At 38.1% G+C, this 20829-nt stretch overlaps 1 protein-coding gene and 1 long non-coding RNA gene across 6 annotated transcripts in view; both read left to right on the top strand.

Moving 5' to 3' along the window:
- The window catches only part of RASAL2 (RAS protein activator like 2), a 359788-nt gene that overhangs the window by 27429 nt on the left and 311530 nt on the right, over positions 1-20829 (top strand). The window contains exon 2 of one of the 5 annotated variants that reach the window (XM_064594271.1): positions 12238-12398. The exons of the other annotated variants lie outside the window; for them this stretch is intronic. The gene's annotated coding sequence lies outside the window, so the exon portion shown is untranslated. The remainder of the gene's footprint in view (positions 1-12237; positions 12399-20829) is intronic. 5 annotated transcript variants of the gene reach the window in all.
- LOC135364732 (uncharacterized) lies at positions 12410-16635 on the top strand. The gene is made up of 2 exons (XR_010412328.1): positions 12410-13256; positions 14408-16635. It is a non-coding gene; the product is annotated as an uncharacterized LOC135364732 (long non-coding RNA).

Genomic DNA, 20829 nt, shown 5'->3' with positions numbered 1-20829 from the left:
GCAGGGGGAGTGGGAGAGGAAGAAGCAGGCTTCCTTACGAGCAGGCAGCCGGATGCGGGGCTCTCTCCCAGGACCCTGGGATCATGACCTGAGCTGAAGGCAGATGCTTAACAACTGAGCCACCCAGGCACCCTCCAATTTCCTCTTAATGTTCCTTTATAAAAAAATGTATTTTGTTCACTAAAGGATTAAAAATTTATATTTGTGTAGCTCTTGGACATGTGTGATATACATTTCCCTTCATGTTCCTCATAACAATTTTGTGAAATAAATAGTTATAGGTAAGAAAACTGGGTCTAAAACAGGTTGTGACTTTGCTCATAGTTAGAGACCCCAGTCCAGTGTTGGATCTACTTTCTGCTAATAGAAATCAAGTAGTTTTGCTTTCTCTTTGTCATTTGTTGTCATTATACTCTCCCCCCCCCACACCCTAAACCTTTCTCTGCTTTGTTCATGTTTCTGTGTACATAGCTTAAAACAAACAAACAAAAACAGAAACCTCAGCTCTGCTCTTTTATCATTAGCATTTTTCATTAACCTTACCCCATTTTTGGTTTTAGTCTTCCTGATACTGTTTTTCATTTCTGGGTTTCTTTGGAAACTTTTGGAGATAGATGCTTTTTAAAAGCTAAGCCTTGCTCTAGGATTGCCTCATTTTTTTAAAAAAATTTTTTAAAGATTTTATTTATTTATTTGACAGAGAGAGAGAGACAGCAAGAGAGGAACACAAGCAGAGGGAGTGGGAGAGGGGGAAGTAGGCTTCCCGCTGAGCAGGGAGCCCGATGCGGGGCTCGATCCCAGGACCCTGAGATCAGGACCTGAGCCGAAGGCAGATGCTTAATGACTGAGCCACCCAGGCGCCCCTGCCTCATTTTTTAAATGGTATTCTGTCTTGAAAACAAAGGGTACCCTGAGTCTTCCTAAAGGAGCATGGAATCTATGGAGCTGATTCCTGTTGCTACTCCTGAAAAAAAAAAAAAATGACTAAATGTGCCATCAGTCTGAGACTCATGAAATGTTGAACTGAATGGGTTTGGAATGTTAGGTGAAGTGTGAAAACGTTAGTGTGCTTTATCAGCAATCCTATTTTTGTCTGGTATAAGAAAAAATAGATAAGTATGGGACCGCTCATCAGTTTTCTAAAACTGACATCAGAGTTGAAAAAATAGAGTATTTTGGAAGGCACATTAAGTCAAAAAGAAAATGATGCTGTCTGCTTTAACTGTGCTTAAGTCAAAAATGGAGACTGAAATTGACATGGCCATTTGCTTAAATAATATTTTCATGTCCTCAGGAACGAAGACTGTAGTCGGAATGCAGGAAAAATGATCGGATATCAAAAATGACCTGAGAAGTCATTTTTCTGTTGACATCCTAGCATGTCATCCTAATGTGTATGCAGGAACAAAATGAATCAAAATGACTGATTCATGAACTGACTGTACTATTTGTTAGAGGCAGGTATATTTGTGGTGCATGAAAAACCATTATTGGAGAGCTAGGATTTTTATAACCAGTAAAGTTTTATTTATTTATTTTTTGGCATATCTTATGTAAAATTATAGCTGGGATAAGTGTAGTTTTTACATTAGTGAAGAATTAATGATACAGATTTGTCAGATTTTATAGTCTAGCTATTGATCATAAAAAATCTGTAATATTTACTTTCTATTTCTTTGCTCACACATTACTCTGGACCATTTAATTGCATAGTATTCAAATTTTATTTTTATTTTTAGATCTTAGTTGAGTTGACCAGAGGCTAGTGGTAATAAATACCAAATATGGTATAGTCTGATAGAGAATGCTAGAATTTTATAACATATAACATTGGTGCCAAATTCAACATGTCAACTAGTGTTATTAAAAATGAGTTTTTTAGGGCACCTGGGTGGCTCAGTTGGTTGAGCGACTGCCTTCGGCTCAGGTCATGATCCTGGAGTCCCTGGATCAAGTCCTGCATCGGGCTCCCTGCTCGGCAAGGAGCCTGCTTCTCCCTCTAACCCTCCCCCCTCTCATGTTTCTCTCTCTCTCATTCTCGCTCTCTCAAATAAATAAATAAATCTTTAAAAAAAAAATGAGTTTTTTAGACCATCTATATAAGAATTACTGGGAATGCTTTTTAAAATGCAGATCACTGGATCTTTCCTACCCCCATCTCCCACTAATCAAAATCTGCAGGAGCTATGGCTAAGGTGTATATTTTAACAAGCACCTACGTAATTTGGTTGCACATTAAAATTTGAAACCTTTTACAGAAGATTCAATATGTTACACATTGCTCTCCTGTTTAAAATGGTTGAATTAGGAGATCTTTGAAGGCAGGGAAGAACAAGAGTATCTATTTTCATTTTAAGAACCAAATATGTTGTACACCTTATATAGTGATATATGTCAATTATTTCTCAGTAAAACTGGAAAAAAATTTTATCACTTGGGGGAGAAAAAGAATCAAATAGCTTTTTAGAGGTTTAAAACAAAGCTAACATACAATTTCAGCATTAATTTAATTTTTCGGTTCCTCCTGAGGATGCAACTTGGACTTCAACTTTAATAATTCAGGGCTTTGAACATCTGATGTTTGTTTAAGCAGGGTAGAAAGTACTGTAAGTCTTCTAAAGACTACATTTCAGTTCCTGTTGGGCTGAAGAAATACAAATAAGCTGCACATTCAACTTGCCTTCTGGTCCCCCCTTCGCTATATACCCTCTCATTTCCAATGTTCTTCCACCTGTCTGTTTTTCCAAAATTGGCCTTGATTTAAAATATAAAAAGAGAAAGGAGGGGGAAAATGAAATTTTTTATTTAATGGTATATGAAATTTTGCATTATGATATGTTTATGTCAGGATTTTCAAATTCCCCCCACCCCTTCAAGGAAAATACCCAGACCCCCAGAAAAAATGAAAGTGGACTTGCTCAGGTTATATCCATGGGTGCTCCTGAGGTACTTCTGGGTACTCAAAGGCTTTGGGTATAAAATTTGAAAATCACTGGAAGGAAAGTAGTTAATATTTATTAAATTATGAGTAGAGAGAAAGGAAACTCTGAAGTGCTGTCAAGGTTGTTTAATCCTTAGAGCAATGGTTCTTAAGCTGGGTTAATTTTGCCCCCCTGGGGACATTTGGTCATGTCTAGAGACGTTTTTGGGTTTCATGTCTGGGGTGGAGGGAGGGGAGCCACTAGTCTCTAGTAGAGGAGGTCAGAGTCTTGCTACACTTTCTACATTGCCCAGGACAGGCCCTATGACAGGGGATTGTCCTGCTGCAAATATCAGTAGTGCCTAGGTTGAGAAACCATGCCTTAATGAAACAAGTTTTTAAAAATATGATTTGGTTTATAGACCATATTCCCTGCACCTAAGAGTTCAGTGGACAAGAGGCAAATGTTTTTGTAAATGAGTAGCTGGGTAGATTGTCATGATAGTATTGTTAGGTTACTCTTTCATAAGGGTGTTTATTTTGCAGATATTTTGATTAAACATAAGTTTTCTTTCAACAGTTTCAGAAAAATCTTTAATAAGAAAATGGGTTATTTCTATTTTATGTGTGATAGCCTATTAGATGTGTGCTGCATAAGACAATAACCTCTTTTTTTTTTTTTTAAAGATTTAATTTATTTGAGAGAGAGAGAGCAAGCGCAAGTCAGGGGAGGGGCAGAGGGAGAGGGAGAGAAGCAGACTCCCTGCTGAGGGAACATGACTTGAGGTTTGGTCCCATGGCCCTGAGATCACGACCAGAGCTGAAATCAAGAGTCAGATGCTTAACCGACTGCACCACCCAGGTGCCCCAGCCTCTCTTTTAGAATTGCTCTCTCAGGGTACCTGGGTGGCATAAACATATTTCTGTTCATGCACCATCATTTTAATTCAGTATTAGGGAAGTGCTATGGGAGACAAGAAAAAAACTGGAGTTTAGAATGTTACGTTTTAGGTTTGAGAAGTTATTGCCTACCTTTTTTAGCCAGTCATAGAAATATCCTGGGGGAATTGATGCCCGAGTGTTAATTAGAAAAAGTATGTTAAGAAAGTTCTGGTCACCCCAAATGCTTCCTTCAACCTAATTTCCTCTTTAGTGGGTACGTAACATTTTAGCCAAGTCTTGTGGCATTATATATTTATGTGTACCACATTTCAGATCATTTTTGCTTTATTATCAGGGGAAATTTAAATATCATTAGTGAGGATTGTTGGACCTATATTCTTACTACCTTACCTAAAAGTTTTCCCTAGGTTTTTTTCATAAGGCATTGGGATGGTATCTCTTCATAAGCAATGTAGCATATATACTTATTTACCTCTGTCAGGAATCTAATAACTAGACATGGAGTTTTTCATAAATCTTGTATAAAATTCAGCACCTTGAAGCTTTCTATGGATGTAGAAAACAGCAGTTAGCAGTTATAATTTCACCCAGTTTTATGGTCAGTCACACTGGTTAACACAGATTTTACTTAATTTTTTTTCAGTATTAAAGTGGTGGAGAGTGATTTTATTAAGTAGAAATAAAAGATATTTGAAAAACAATTTTACATGCAACAGAATGCATTATCATCATGTTTGGTGTTACATTTGCTAGTTCAGTATATATAGGAGATTACTTTCGAGTTCACACCGTGTGGAAACTGCCACCTCTGTCTGGTTACTGTGATTTGTAAGGTAAGTTCCCAAAGAACTATTTATATTATGATAGACCATTTTTCAATTTTTTGCTGTCTCTTTGGTTATTCCTAGGGTATTGCCATAATAAAATTAATCCTTTGTCTTTAGAAATAGAATGTGTGGTGGGAGGGCGGTGCCTGGATGGCTCAGTTGGTTTCGCATCTTGATTTCAGCTCAGGTCATGATCTCAGGGTCCTGGAATCCAGTTTCCGCGTCAGGCTCCATGCTCAGCAGGGAGTCTGCTTGAGGAATCTCTCTTTCTCCCTCTGCCCCTCCCCCTGGTTGTGCGCACACACACACTCTCTCTGTAATATAAATAAATAAATATTTGAAAAAAAAAAAGAAAAGAAAATGTGGGGTCCCTGGGTGGTTCAATCAGTTAAGCGTCCAATTCTTGAGCTCAGCTCAGGTCTTGATCTCAGTGTTGTGACTTCAGGTCCTGCACTGGGGTCCACACTGGGCATGGAGCCCACTTAAAAAGAAAAAAAAAGAAAGGGGCACCTGGGAGGCTCAGTCATTAAGCGTCTGCCTTCAGCTCGGGTCATGATCCCAGGGTCATGGGATCGAGTCCCGCATCGGGCTCCCTGCTTCGCGGGAAGCCTGCTTCTCCCTCTCCCACTCCCGCTGCTTGTGTTCCCTCTCTTGCTGTAAAATAAATAAAATCTTTAAAAAAAAAAAAGTAAATTTGGAGGATAAAACTAGAAACTTTTTTTTTTAAAACTCTAATTAGATGGTCAGTTGTTGTCTTACATATTGAATACTTATTAAGAATCTTATGAGGGCGCCTGGGTGGCTCAGTTGGTTAAGCAACTGCCTTCGGCTCAGGTCATGATCCTGGAGTCTCGGGATCGAGTCCCGCATTGGGCTCCCTGCTCGGCAGGGAGTCTGCTTCTCCCTCTGGCCTTCCTCCCTCTCATGCTCTCTGTCTCTCATTCTCTCTCAAATAAATAAATAAAATCTTTAAAAAAAAAAAAAAAGAATCTTACGAAAGCAGAAATGTTTAAGTTGGTCATAGTAAAATAAAATAAATGATAGTAAAATATAACAGAATTTATCATTTTAACCATTTTTAGGTGTACAGTTCAGTGGCATTAAGTACATTCACACAATTGTGCAACCATCACCAGCATACTTCCATAGAACGTTTTCATCATCATCATCTTCTTCTTCTTCTTTTTTTTACTTTATTTGAGAGAGAGAGAATGAGCAGTGGGGAGGGGCAGAGAGAGAGAGAGAGAGAGAGAAGCAGACTCCCCGCTGAGCAGGGAGCTGGACGTAGGGCTTGATCCCAGGACCTGGAGATCATGACCTGAGCCAAAGGCAGGCACTTAACCGACTGAGCCACCCAGGCGCCTCTACTTTTTCATCTTTTTAAACTGAAACCCTGTACTCATTAAACAGTAATTCCCTATTCTTCCTCTTGCCAGCCTTGGCAACCACATTCTATTTTCTTTTCTTTTTTTTTTTTTTTTAAAGATTTTATTTATTTGCGAGAGAGAGAATGAAAGACAGAGAGCATGAGAAGGAGGAGGGTCAGAGGGAGAAGCAGACTCCCTGCCAAGCAGGGAGCCCAACGTGGGACTCGATCCCGGGATTCCAGGATCATGACCCGAGCTGAAGGCAGTCGCTTAACCAACTGAGCCACCCAGGCGCCCCACATTCTATTTTCTATGCTTATGAATTTGACTCTTCTAGGTACCTCTTATAAATGGAACCATACAATATTTGTCCTTTTGTGGACTGCCTTATTTCACTTAGCATAATGTCTTCAAGGTTCATCCTTATTGTATGTAGCATGTGTCAAAATGTCCTTCCTTTTTAAAACGGAATAATATTCCAGTGTATGTAGAGACTACATTTGTTCCTCCATTCATCTGTCAGTGGACACTTCGGTTGCTTCTACCTTTTGACTATTGTAATGCTTGTGTGAACATTGGTGTACACATACCTGTTTGAGTCCTTGCATTTAGTTCATTTGGGTATCTACCCAGAAGTGGAATTGCTGAATCATACATTAATTTTGAATTTAAGTTTTTGAAGAATCTCCATAGTGTTTTCCACCGTTTTACATTCTCACTAGCAATGCACACAGTTCCGGTTTCTCCACAACCTTGCCAATGCTTGTTATTTCTGTTATTTTGATAATAGCCTTCTATTGGGTATGAAGTGGTATCTCATTGTGGTTTTAATACCACAAGTTTAACATATATATATATATATATATATATATATATATATATATATATATATATATATATAAAATGGAAAATGTCTCTGCAAGTATCTCATTTTGTTTTGCTTTTGAGATTAAGAACTTAAAACTATTTTTCACAAGAATATATATGAACTTTCTCATTCTGATAATGTATGTGATATTTTAACTAGCTTAAAATTGGATTGTCCTAGGATTCCTGCTCTCTCATATTTAGTAGCTGGGACTGTTGAACAGATGCAGAACCAACAACTGAAGAATCTGTTCTGTGCTTTAGTGGTTATTTTCCAATTCCTCCTCCGCAAACTCTCCCAGCATACATATATCTGCATCCTCTTCACTGGGGGTATATCTTACTCACTAGTTTTCAAAAGCTGTGATTCTAGTTCTCTTACTAAACAAATGATTTTTCTCACATCTCTCCCGCCCCACTGCAGAGTTTTGCTGTGACTAGTCATTCTTTGCAAACATCCCATGAGTTTAAATTCTTAGGAACTTTATGGTCTTGTGATTTGGAGCCACAAAGATACCGCATTGGGTCACGTGTAATCTCCCTCCTACAGCAAAAACGTTAACATACTTAACATTTTCTCTCATAGTAGTTTGCTATTAAAAGCTGTGTAAGGAAAGTACTCTAGCACTAGATTGGAAAGTAGGGATGCTACATTTTAGATTAATTGAGAAAAACATTTTGAAGAATTAAAGAAGGTATTTTTTTTTTTTTGAAGATTTTATTTATTTGACAGAGAGAGACACAGCGAGAGAGGAAACACAAGCAGGGGGAGTGGGGGAGGGAGAAGCAGGCTTCCTCCCCAAGCAGGGAGCCCGATGCGGGGCTCGATCCCAGGACCCTGGGATCATGACCTGAGCCGAAGGCAAACGCTTAATGACTGAGCCAAGTAGGTGCTCCATAAAGAAGGTATTTTTTTAAAGATTTTATTATTTTTATTTTTATTTTTTTAAGATTTTATATATTTATTTGACAGAGAGAGACACAGCGAGAGAGGGAACACAAGCAGGGGGAGTAGGAGAGGGAGAAGCAGGCCTCCCGCTGAGCAAGGACCCCGATATGGGGCTCAATCCCAGTACTGGGATCATGACTTGAGCCGAAGGCAAACGCTTAACGACTGAGCCACCCAGGTGCCCCTTAAGATTTTATTTTAAGGAATCTCTACACCTAACATGGGACTCAAACCCATAACCTCGAGATCAAGAGTTGCACACTCCCACCAACTGAGCCTGCCACGTACCCCAAGAAGGTGTTCTTGAACAATAGAGACTTCATTGTTCATAAATTATATGGTGGTGATGAGAGAAATTGTACTGCTGATACAGTTGTACATTTTGTAGCCAATTGGCAAATACTTGAACACCTACTAAAGGAGCAGGGCTTGATGCTAGGTATTGTCGGGGATACAGGTAGTTATAATAACTAATATTTTATAATGTATACTGTGTGCAAGACACTGTTTTAGATGTTCAGAATTTATCACTCATGTAATTTTTACAACCACCATATACTTTTATCCTCATTTTGCAGATGAGGAAGCTGAGGCATAGAGATGGTAAATAACTTCGTCAAGGTCACAAAGCAAATGGTGGAGGATGAAAATGAATCCAGGTAGTATGGCTCCAGAGCCTGTGCTCTTACCCTGTTACACTAGAAGGTAGAAGACATGGTTCCTGCCCTCAAATAGTCTAGTCAAGGTGACAAGTCTCAGCCTCATGTAAATATATATATATATATATATTTTTCCCCCCCAAGGCTGTAAACTATAAATAAATAGGAATAAGTAGGAAGTTGGGTGCAATTTAGTTGACTAGATGAGCACAGCAATACAGAGTCAGAATTTTAGACTCTGGCAGTGTTGTGAGCTGCTAGGTTGGGCTCTGCACTGTGAATGTGCACTCTGAGTTCGATTGAAAGAAACACCATTCTTTTAGGCAGTATTTTTTATTTTATTTTATTTATTTTATTTTAACTAGGCTCTACAGGGGGCTTGAACTCACAACCCTGAGATCAAGACCTGAGCTGAGATCAAGAGCCAGATGCTTAACTGACTGAGCCACCCAGGCATCTCAGTATATTTTGTTCATTTTAAAAGAATTTAGCCATGTGTATGCAGTTATGTTGACTAGTTCATCAAAATTCTCTCATTTTTAGTTTGTTTCTTTTAAAAAAGATTTTATTTATTCGTTTGTGAGAGAGAGAGTGAGCACAAGCAGGAGGAGGAGCAGAGGGAGAGGGAGAGAGACAAGCCGACTCCCTGCTGAGTACAGAGCCTGACTTGGGGCTCAATCCCAGGACCCTGAGATCATGACTGGAGCCGAAGGCAGACGCTTAACCGAGTGAGCCACCCAGGTGGCCCTGTTTTTAGTTTATTTAAATAAAAATGTAGAAAAGCTTTAAGAGTATGTATATTTTATAACTTAGCTGCCTTTTTCAGGGATTTCGACTTTCATTACCCCTTGAAAGTTGTTTTTTAAACCCATGGGAGATAGTGGAGAGATGGAAGAGACAGGCACAGTTGCAGTCGTTCAATCTCATAAATGACTTTTGTGAACATTGTTTTAATGCTTCAGGTCTGTGCTCAGAAATGGTGTGTCATGCATTACACAGCATGCTGTCATGTGCAGTCTGCTTCCTCATGACTGTCTGAGTAAAACTGACTCGGTGGTTTGATAGAGGCCTGGCCTGCAGTACCCGGGAAGCAAACATCCACTTGGAGCAGCTGGAAGATTAAGACTGTTTGTCATTCTTTGGTCTTCATTGTATAGCTTCTTTTCCCCTCAGTCATATTGTGACCCACAGATTATAGATTGAGTCTACTCTCCTTTGATTAATTTTATTATTTCCAGAATGTGTCACAGATAGGAAGATACAGTGGTTTGAAGATAGAAACTTACCAAGATTATTCATGTTTTAAAAGCAATTTCATTCTATCACTGTTATCCAGTACTTAATGATAGTATGTTTAAGTATGTTTAAGTTTAGTGTTGTCTCTTGGTTTGAATTATTCTTAAATTTTAGTGAGTTATATAGCCTCTTAAAAATTAGGCAGCATGAAAAAAAGTGCTTTCTGTTCTGAAATGGAAGCATTTACAAGCACAAGGAAGTGGTAGTCCCCCTTTTCCTGTGGGAATAGCAAGAAAAGCATTAATTTTTCCATCCCCTAAATGGTAAGTAAAAATGATATAGCATTCCTTTGTGTCATTGATAGTGCTTCTCTGATTTTTAAAATTTCAAGGATAGATTATTTGGGAAGAACACCTCTTTTTGGAACTTAAATTGAGATACACACCTGCTAGAAATGAAACTCAAGACTTACAGATGAAATGGAATGAACATTATATTTTGTAACTTTGTGACTTTTAGGCTAGAGATACATTCCTACAGTCGTGATTTTTGTAAGGCGGTTAGTATTTTGTTTTGTTTGTTTTCCCTTAATACTTAGTGTAGAATCTAGACTTTACGTGCCCGTGCTTCCCTAGCCCATAGATGCATTTCTCTTGCAGTCTCTATCAGGATAGTTACACATAACTTAAATTGCATCTTGTTATTGTTACTTTGTTTCTAAAGAAGAGAAGTTTGCTGCGCTCCTGGCTGCCTCAGGCAGTAGAGCATGCTGAGTTTGAGCCCCATGTTGGTAGAGTTTACTTAAAAAAAAAAAAAAGACTAGAAGTCTCAATGAAGGACTAGTGGAAAAGAGGGTCAGATAGAGAGCAGGGCCTCTGCCCCACTCAGTACAGCTTATAAAAAATTAGGAGGGAGCAAATGGTTGCTGTAGTGGCTACATTACTAAGTGGTGCAAATGCCTCTCTTTTTTCTTTGGAAGATACTTCGTTTTGTGGAAAAAAATTGAAAGGGACTTTAGAGATAGTCTAGTTCAGTTCCTTCATTTTTATATAGCATTTACCATTCAGGCCTTCTGACCCTGATGAAGTGTATTTTCTATAACACTAACTAGGTATTTATCCTCTTTTCAGTGATCTAAAGAATTTCTTTCCCTTTGAAAACCTCAGAATTAAAAACACTGGTCCATATAGGGAATGCTTATTGCATTATAAAAAAATGAAGGACGTATCAATTTTGGTTATTTGAAGTCAGATAAAACTAGAGTTCCAATCCTGGTTCTGCAGTTTATTAACTGAATAGCAAGTTACTTAATCTCCTTGTCTCAGTTTCCTGGTCTGTGATAGGGAGATAATAATAGAAATCTACCTGATAGCTTTTTGTGAGGATTGAGTTACTCAGTATCTCAAACTGGTAACATTATAATACAAAGAAGAGAATCATTTTATGTGATTTGGAACATAATGCTCTGTACATTTTTTTGTATGTCTTTTGTTGGTTAACAGGCTTTATTAAGGTGTAATTTACTTTCTATAACATTCACTGATTTTTAGTAAATTTATAGGCTGTGCAACTATCACTTCAGTCCAATTTGAGAACATTTCCATCAGCGTTTGCAGTTAATTCCCGTTCCCAGTTGTAGACAACCATTCATCTGCCTTCTAACTGTCTAAATTTGCCTTTTCTGGACATTTCATATAAATGGAATCATATAATATGTGGTTGGTTTCTTTCACCATGTTTTCTTTTTTTTATTATAGTTTTTTATTGTTATATTAATCACCATACATTACATCATTAGTTTTTGATGTAGTGTTCCATGATTCACTGTTTGCGTATAACACCCAGTGCTCCATTTAGTACGTGCCCTCTTTAATACCCATCACCAGGCTAACCCATCCTCCCAACCCCCTCCCCTCTAGAACCCTCAGTTTGTTTTTCAGAGTCCATAGTCTCTCATGGTTCCTCTCCCCCTCCGATTTCCCCCTTCATTCTTTTTCACCATGTTTGCAAAATTCATCCATGTTGTAGCTATGAATCCGTACCTCATTTCTTTTTATGGCTGAATAATATTCTATTGTATAGAAACATCACTTAGTTTATCCATCCATTAATTGATGGACATTTGTGTTTCTACTTTTTGGCTACTATGAATCATACTGCTTTGAACAGTCATGTATAAGTTTTTGTGATATTATGTTATCAGTTCTCTTGGGTATATATCTAGGAGTGGAAGGGATAGGTCATGTGGTAACTCCGTGTTTAACCTTTTCAAAAATGCCAAACTGTTTTCTATGTGCCATTCTACATTTCCACCAGCAATATATGAGACTTCAATTTCTCCACATCTTCCCCAACATTGATTTGTGTGTGTGTTTTATGTAGCCATCCTAGAGGGTCAGAAATGTATCTATCTCATTGTGGTTTTAATTTGCATTTTCCTGGTTACTGATGATGTTGAGTACCTTTTCATTGTGCATATTACATTGCTGTATCTTTTTTTTTTTTTAAGACTTTATTTATTTGAGAGAGAGAGTGAGTGAGAGGGAGAGAGAATCGGAAGAAGACTTTGCACTGAGCACAGAGCCACACCTGGGGCTCCATCCCGCAACCGTGATATCAGGACCTGTGTTGAAACCAAGAGTCAGACACTTAACCAACTGAGCCACCCAGGTGCCCCTACATTGCTATATCTTTTTAAGCAAAATGTCAATTCATATCTTTGGCCCATTTTTAAAAATGGGTTGTTTGTCTTACTGAGTTGTATAAATTCCTTATATATTCAGAATATGAGATCTTTATGAAGACATGATTTTAAGATATTTTCTCAGTCTATGGCTTGTCCTTTTATTTTTTTTTGTTTTATTTTTTTTAAAGATTTTATTTATTTATTTGAAAGAGAGAGAATGAGAGAGAGCACATGAGAGGGGGGAGGGTCAGAGGGAGAAGCAGACTCCCCGCCGAGCAGGGAGCCCAACGCGGGACTCGATCCAGACACTCCAGGATCATGACCTGAGCCGAAGGCAGTTGCTTAACCAACTGAGCCACCCAGGCGCCCTGCTTGTCCTTTTTTTTAAAGATTGATTGATTGATTGATTGAAAGAGAGTGCCAGCAGGGAGAAAGGCAGATTTAGAGGGAGAAGAGAATCTGAAGCTGACTCATACAATTTTCAGAGGATGAAAGTTGAAAGAAAAATGCTTAATTTTCTGTTTTATGTTAAGTTGCCTTTAAATATTCTCCTGGGCACCCCCTATTATTTTGGTATGTGGAAGAGCATTTTTTATTTCCTAAAATAATCCTGTGGAACTTTAATCACATCACCCCTGTGTGAGAGAATCCATTCTTTTTTTTTTTTTTTTTAAAGATTTTATTTATTTGACAGAGACACAGCGAGAGAGGGAACACAAGCAGGAGTGGGAGAGGGAGAAGCAGGCTTCCCGCAGAGCAGGGAGCCCGATGCGGGGCTCGATCCCAGACCCTGGGACCATGACCTGAGCTGAAGGCAGACGCCTAACGACTGAGCCACCCAGGTGCCCCTCCATTCTTTTTTTTTTTTTTTTTAAGATTTTTAATTTTAATTTTTATTTATTTGACAGAGACACAGCGAGAGCAGGAACACAAGCAGGGGGAGTGGGAGAGGGAGAAGCAGGCTTCCCACGGAGCAGGGAGCCCGATGTGGGGCTTGATCCCAGGACCCTGAGATCATGACCTGAGCTGAAGGCAGACGCTTAACAACTGAGCCATCCAGGCACCCCAAGAGAATCATTCTTAATTTATGTATATTTTATATAAGTCAAATGTTGAATGCTCTCTTGACTACAGTGTTATCAGCCTGAATAGTTTATCATATGGGAAATATCAAAAAGCTATATGTCACATCTACTATATCTGATTTGGTTCCAGTCTTGTGATGTTACCTTTGGAGGAAAAACCCCAAGGCTAAAGATTTTTTTCTCTACCTTATTGGGCAGATATAATCAAATATTAATCTTGGTCCTCTGACTTTGCTTTTCTTGTCATATAAGTGTTCCTTTTTGTTTTCTTCCCTTCCTTCTTCCTTACACTTAAAAAATAATACTTGTAATTTGATTTTGTTAGGTTATTAGATTAATTTGTATAATTAAATATGCAGATAATAAGAGTATAACCTATTAAGTGTCAAGCTTTTTGGATGGGAATATTCAAATTCATTTTCTTGCCCTCTTAGGAAGCATATACAGTATTTAATTTAACATTCTCTTTATAACTGTTGGTAGGGTGTGGTGGTGGTGGTGGTGGTTTTTCCAGAAACGTGGCATTAAGTTGAACATTTTATATCAATTATCTTATTTCCTCATAAGCTCACAAATTAGATATTTGTATCTTTAGACTAAGGATTAGGCAAGTTATCCCCAAGGAAGTAAAATAATTTTAATCTGCCCAATGTCACATGAATTGTGAGTGGCAGAATGTTACTGTGAATTCTGGGCATTCTGACCATATAGCTTGAACTCTTAATCGCTATGCTTCGTTACTTTGACATCTTTATAAAAATCAACAATTGCATGCTCCTACAGTGTCCTTGGTGGGTTTTGACATGGTAAGACTGTTCACCCCTATTTTTAAAATCTTGATTTGGCTATTTTTTTTTTTTTTTGAGTCTTTATATCTGCTCTTCCAATTATTCTTTCCTCATTTCAAGGCTTTAAAAAAACCTCACAAGACTCACTACTGTGGCGGGACAAGTACTCAGAAACAACACCATGGAGCTGCCACACCAGCCTTGGACCATTTACACAAGGACTGTTAGGAATGAGAGAGACACTTCTATCTCGACTAAGCCATCCTGAGTCTCTATGTCAATAGCCAAATTTATATTCTCCCTAACATACTGAATAATCCACTGGGTCATTTTAAACAATTGGATGCCACCTATGAATGTTTGCATCTAAACTCTGAATGTCTGTCAAAGTGATTTAATAAAAATCTACACAGTGGGGAAAAAAAACCCCAAACTTACTATCAAGTAGCATATCTGTTTTCATCCCTCTTCTTATTTCTTTATAATCTTCTCTGGCTTGAAGTCAGATGTGTAAGCTTGTTAGTGTTTCTAACCTGAAAGTGATTAGGTCATGAATGGTAACATAAATTACTATATAATTTACCTTCAGATATGCAGATTGTTACTGCAGTAAGATGTCATGTAGGACACATAAGATTTTTTTTCCAGAAGGATCAAATACTTCAAATACGTTATTTTATTTAAACATGTATCTTATATTTTTTGTTCTGTTTATCTTGTTGGTGCTATGACATGATTTTTGTAGATTTATTCAAGTTACATGAAATGTATGTAAACAAGCAAAGTTTGTTTATTGGAATTGTTAATTTTAGAAATAAATGAACAGCAGGTACTTTGTATGTCACAGTTAAATCCACAAATATTTATTTTCTACTATATGCAATGTGCTGGGTGGGGTACAAATAAATATAAAGCATGGTTCCTTCCTTCAGAAGGAAATAGAACACAAGCATTTGAAAAGTAAATAATTTCTAATCGAATGGACACACAAGAAACTGTTGATAACCATTAGCTCTGGCAAATAGAACTAAGGTCTGGATGTGGGAGAATATAACTTTTTGTACTCTGAAATTTTTTGTAGCGAGCTTGTTTTATTTTCACAATATAAAATGCCTAAAAAAGAAATAACAATAACTTTAAGTAACAGTTCAATACTTTAATAGAAGCAGTTTCCCAGTGATGAACTGATGCACGATACTTGTTTCAAGTGGGAGAGAAATGTGTCTGGGTGTTTAACTTGGAGATAGAATTTGAACAGCAGGATGGATTTTACTTAAGGTTTGGAGGTTGAGTGGTATAACTTTGTGATTTGTACATCTTTAATGTTGCTTTCATTCACCTCTTGCAATTTGGAAATTTAAATGATACCTTTACAAGAATGATTGGGGCAGGGAAATGAAATCTGTGAGATAAGAGTACAATTTGGTTTGTGTTAGGGCTCAATGACTGTCTCCTGTCATCCTTCCTTTACTGCATCCCTCTGTTGCTCTCCTTACTTCCAGCTCCTTAGGAAACTTGGCTGAGGAATGAGCCCAGGTGATCCTAAATGGCTTGACTCTACACACCTGTCATCTCCTTTTCCATGATTATTAGCCATGAATAAACCTGGCAACTTATAAACAGCAGGACAGACTTGAATGTGCCATGTGTGAGAGATTATTTGCTTCTCTTAATCTTAAAAAAGTGGCACTATGGGGCGCCTGGGTGGCTTAGTTGGTTAAGCGACTGCCTTCGGCTCAGGTCATGCATGATCCTGGAGTCCCAGGATCGAGTCCCACATCGGGCTCCCTGCTCAGCGGGGAGTCTACTTCTCCCTCTGACCCTCTTGCCCTCTGCCCCTCATGTGTTCTCTCTCTCTCCCTCATTCTCTCTCTCTCAAATAAATAAATAAAATCTTAAAAAAAAAAGTGGCACCAGAAAATGCTTCCTATTGTTTTTTTTTTTTTTTTTTAACGGGGTGGGGGGTGTTGGTGAGAGGGGTAGTAATTTAAGTTGTTCTATACTATCTGACAAAACTTTGAAAATTTGTCTTATGTGGAATTAGGCACTTTATTAGAGTTTCCATAAAAATTCTGGGTGGGGCTCTTGCCCTGCTATGAAAGTTTGTTCATAGGACTCACGGGAAAGAGCAAGTAGGAGGAATTCCCCTGAGGTTAGGTAAGTCATCCCAGTTAGGAAGTCCAAGTAGAGCCTGGGTTCTAAGTCTGGCAAAAACTCTTATTTTACTTACTTTACTCAACATCTGACGGGTACTTTAATTTTCAGATAATTATGTTCTTTATCAGTGATTGTTGAATCAGGGAGAGGTGTGACAGGATCGTGTGGCAGGGCCTTTTCTAAATAAACAACTACCTTGATCCCCAAGATTCTAATGAGTGTCAGGAAGGGAAAAAGGTTGAGGCAGATGTTCATGGAAACAGTGTGAGGAATTTCATAATTGAGATTTCTTAATTCATTATCTACTGCTGTATAACAAACAATCCCTTCCCCCAAACTTAGCAGTTTAAAACAACAGTGGCCATTTATTATCTCACACAGGTTTGTGGGCCAGAAATTCAGAAGCCAGTGAGCAGGGTCGTTGTGGCTCAAGAGTGTCAGTATAACATTGTAGCCAAAATGTCGGCCAGGCTGTAGTCATATGAAGGCTTGTTTGGGGCAGGAAGATGGCTCACTCAAAAGACTGTTGTTAGGAGGCTTTATGTCCTCGCTGGCTATTGGCAGGAAGTCTTAGTCCTGACCATGTGGACCTTTCTGTAAGCTGTTCGTGTGTTCTCAGGACGTAGCTGCTAGTTTACCCTACAGCGAGTAATCCAAAAGAGGGAGCCACAAGTGCCTTTTTTATGACCTGTCTTGGAAATCATATACAGTCACTTCTGCCATAGTCTTTTCCTTAAAAGAAAGTCGTGAGTCAACCCACCCTTAAGGGGAGGGGAATTAGGCTTCATGTTTTAATGGGAGGAACACTAAAGAATTTGTGGACGTATTTAAAAACTAACATGAGATATAAAAGAAAATTGATTTTTTTTTTTTTCAAATGGCATTTTAAAAATATTTTGAGGGGGTGCTGGGTGGCTCAGTTGGTTAAGCGTCCAACTTTTGGTTTCAGCTCAGGTCATGATCCTCAGGGTCATGGGATCGAGCCCCACATTGGGCTCCATGCTCAGCAGGGAGTTTTCTTGGGGGTTCTCTCCCTCTGCCCCTCACCTTCATCCCACTCGTATGCATGCTCTCTGTCTCTCTGCAGATGAATAAATAAATCTTAAAAAAATATTTTGAGTCAATCCATCACAAGGTATTATGGATATGTATAGGTTAAAGACCTTGCCTTCTGGAATTTTATAGCCGTGGTTGAGAAAGTTAGGCATGTATGTAAACAGCAAGAAACCAAGATAAAATATGATATATTTCCAGAGTACTTGGGCAAATTAACTTTGCCTCAGGATTGTTCTAATTTATTAACCTTAATTAAGAATGTTAAAAATCTTGCCTCTTCATTAAAAAAAGAAAACAAAAAATTGCCATTTTTGAGTATGTATTACCTGATCTCCTTGGAGTAAACTCAGAAATTCTGTAATTTAACTACTTTATTATACTAAATATATAAAGTATAGAAGAGAAATAGCTGCATTTTAAATATATATTATGAAATCTTTGAGTCTTAGGAGAAGTAGCTGTTGTTCCTTTAAAATGATCCTAGTTAGGTAATTGGTAATATAAAAGAAATACAGATACCAAATGAGGGTTCCAAATACAGAGTTAATTATCCAGACTGTCAGTTTATAGATCTTTATATAAACTACAGTCCTTTTTGTAGCTTTGTATTTAATTAAGCATTTCCTCCTAGTAAAGTGGTTTCTGTTTAAACAGAGAGGCAATATAGTGCTGCAGAAAGATTGTGGGTTTGGGACTTGACAACTTTGGGCTCGAATCTTTGCTTTGTTACATATTATCTATGTGACCTTGGACCAGCTATTCAATCTCTGCATCTGTTTTCCTCATATATAAGAATAGTATCTATCTCTGAGGTTTATTGTGAAGATTAAATGGAAATCATGTGAAAGCTTGCCCAGTGTTTCTTAGATACTCAGTAAATCTTAGTTACCTTAATTTTACTCCTGTCCCTTAACGAATGAAAAGATAAGGTAGTTAGGAAAGGTTTCCTTGAGGAGATCTATTTAAACTAAGACCTAAAGATCCAGCCCTCCCCAGGCAGTGGAAATAACGTGCAAAGCTATAGTTGAAGACAAGCTTGACAGTTTTAATAACTAATCAAAACTTTGTGCCTGCACATAGTGGGAATGAGATTGCAAAGGTGGGTTGGAGCCAGATCTTAAGGCCCTTTGAGGTTGTGGTAAGCATGTTTTTGTATTTAATTGTGAGTTTAGTGGAAACCATTGGAGAGTTTAAATCTACTAGGGCCCTAACACTGATTTTCCAAATTTTGAGACAGCAGGCTGCAGTTAATCCCGGAGAAGGGGATTAATTTTTCTTTTATTATTCAGAACCTGAGAATCTAATGTTTATTACTTGGTTTCAAGATACTTTTTTTTCTTCTTTCAAAATCCAGTGAATAAACTTTTGTAGAGGAGATCCGTGTGGATCTATGATCCTTTAAAATAACTTTAAAGAACTTTAAAATAACTACAGAGATGGAGATAGAACCTCCCCTCCTCTCCATTCTGTTTCTGCTTTGAGAATTAAAGTTCTTTTCTCCCTCTGTCCTCTTTCTTCCAATTATTGCATTTTTAAGGAAGTTAGGAACTGAACATTTGAAGTGAGTTCTGATGTCTCCCTCTGTTGTTTTTCTGTGGAGTTTTTTCTGCTGGCTAAGCAGATTTTCTGGAATACTTTGAAGGCACCTATGTATACTCAATCCCCTTTTTTCTCTTCATGCTAACAGCATTCTATTGCTGTGCATCTGTCATCTGGGATAAAAGTAGGGAATCATACTGGGGGTTAATTTATTGACCTCTGTTAACTTCTAAATGGCTTTAAAAGTATGGGAATTTTATTACCCATAATAATAAACCTTGTAGTGACAAGGAAGAGCTTTTCAGAAGAGAGACAACCCTAGATGCTGACTGACACTTTAAAATAAAGTCAACTATTTTGACTTTCAAAATAGTTAATAGTAGAGTTAAGGATTTTGTGAAATGATTTGTGACCAAAAGATCATGACTGTGACTTGGATGATTTGATTAAACCAATGCCAAATACTTTTTTTTTTTTTTAAAGATTTTATTTATTTATTTGAGAGAGAGAGAGAGAGCACATGAGATGGGGGGAGGGTCAGAGGGAGAAGCAGACTCCCCGCTGAGCAGGGAGCCCGACGCGGGACTCGATCCCGGGACTCCAGGATCATGACCTGAGCCGAAGGCAGTCGCTTAACCAACTGAGCCACCCAGGCACCCAATACCAAATACTTTTTAAACTAATATAAAAATATATAGTGTGTCTCGAGTAAGTACCATTTTTATTCACCATTTCTGCTCCTGTGGATTGCCAAAGACATTGTGGAAACAGATGCTTTCACTTGTCTCCCACTCTGCACTTTCCAAAAGCATTTAGGAGAGAAGCCCGGGTATGTTTTCCTACTTTCTGTTAGCTATGGAGAAAGAAGAGGATGAAGATGACTGTTCTTTAATGAATTATTAGTGTTTTTGATAGTGTATATTAGGTACTTCATTATCTCATTGAATCCTTATAAAATAAAAATTTTTATAACACAGGTAATATTCTCTAGAAACTGAGGTTTAAAGGGATTAAGTAACTTGACCACTGTCACTCATCTCTTAAATAGTACAGTCAAGAATTGAACCTAGGTCTAATTCTGAAGCTATATCTGTTCTTCCTTATTTTCCCTTCCCTTCATCTTTTTCCTTCCCCCTCCTCTCCTCCTCTATCCTTACTCTTTATTTTTTAAAAAAGATTTATTTTAGTGAGAGAAAGAGAAAGCATGAGCATGAGTGGGGGGAGGGGCAGAGATAGAGAGAGGATCTCAAGCAGACTCTCCGCTAAGCGCAGAGCCTAAGGATGGGTTTGTATCCCAGGACCCTGATATCTTGATCTGAGTCACAATCAAGTCAGTCACTTAACCAACTGAGCCACCCAGGTGCCCTTGTCCTTCTTTTCTTCTCCTTCCCCCTTCCCTTCTCTTCTTTTTCTTTTCCTTCTGTTCCCTTTCTTAAAAATTATTATTACAGAAGCAGTCTAGGCACATTGTTGAAAATTATAAAATATATAAATTATATTTTATTGAAATTTTTAGTCAAGCAAAAGTTAATTCCCACCATTTAGAGCTTGCCATTGTATGAACACTTAATGTTGACTTGATTTTTTCCCCAGCTTGACTCCCTCTACAGTTCAGTAAATTTTCATCTTATCTTATGAGCCAGTTAGCCCCAAAGTTTTCTTTACAGCTGATTTGTCCAAACCAATATCAGATTAGTATCAGTGCATTTTATTCACTCATTATGTCCTTTAAGTAAGTTCCCAAATGAAGGGGTGCCTGGGTGGCTCAGTTAGGTGACCAACTCTTGATT

Source organism: Mirounga angustirostris, unplaced genomic scaffold (genome assembly GCF_029215605.1).
Source record: "Mirounga angustirostris isolate CCGP_5_RB_7025 unplaced genomic scaffold, mMirAng1.0.hap1 SCAF_6, whole genome shotgun sequence".
Lineage (NCBI taxonomy): Eukaryota > Metazoa > Chordata > Mammalia > Carnivora > Phocidae > Mirounga > Mirounga angustirostris.
Note: the sequence above shows the minus strand (reverse complement) of the source record. Positions and strands in the feature narration are given on the sequence as shown.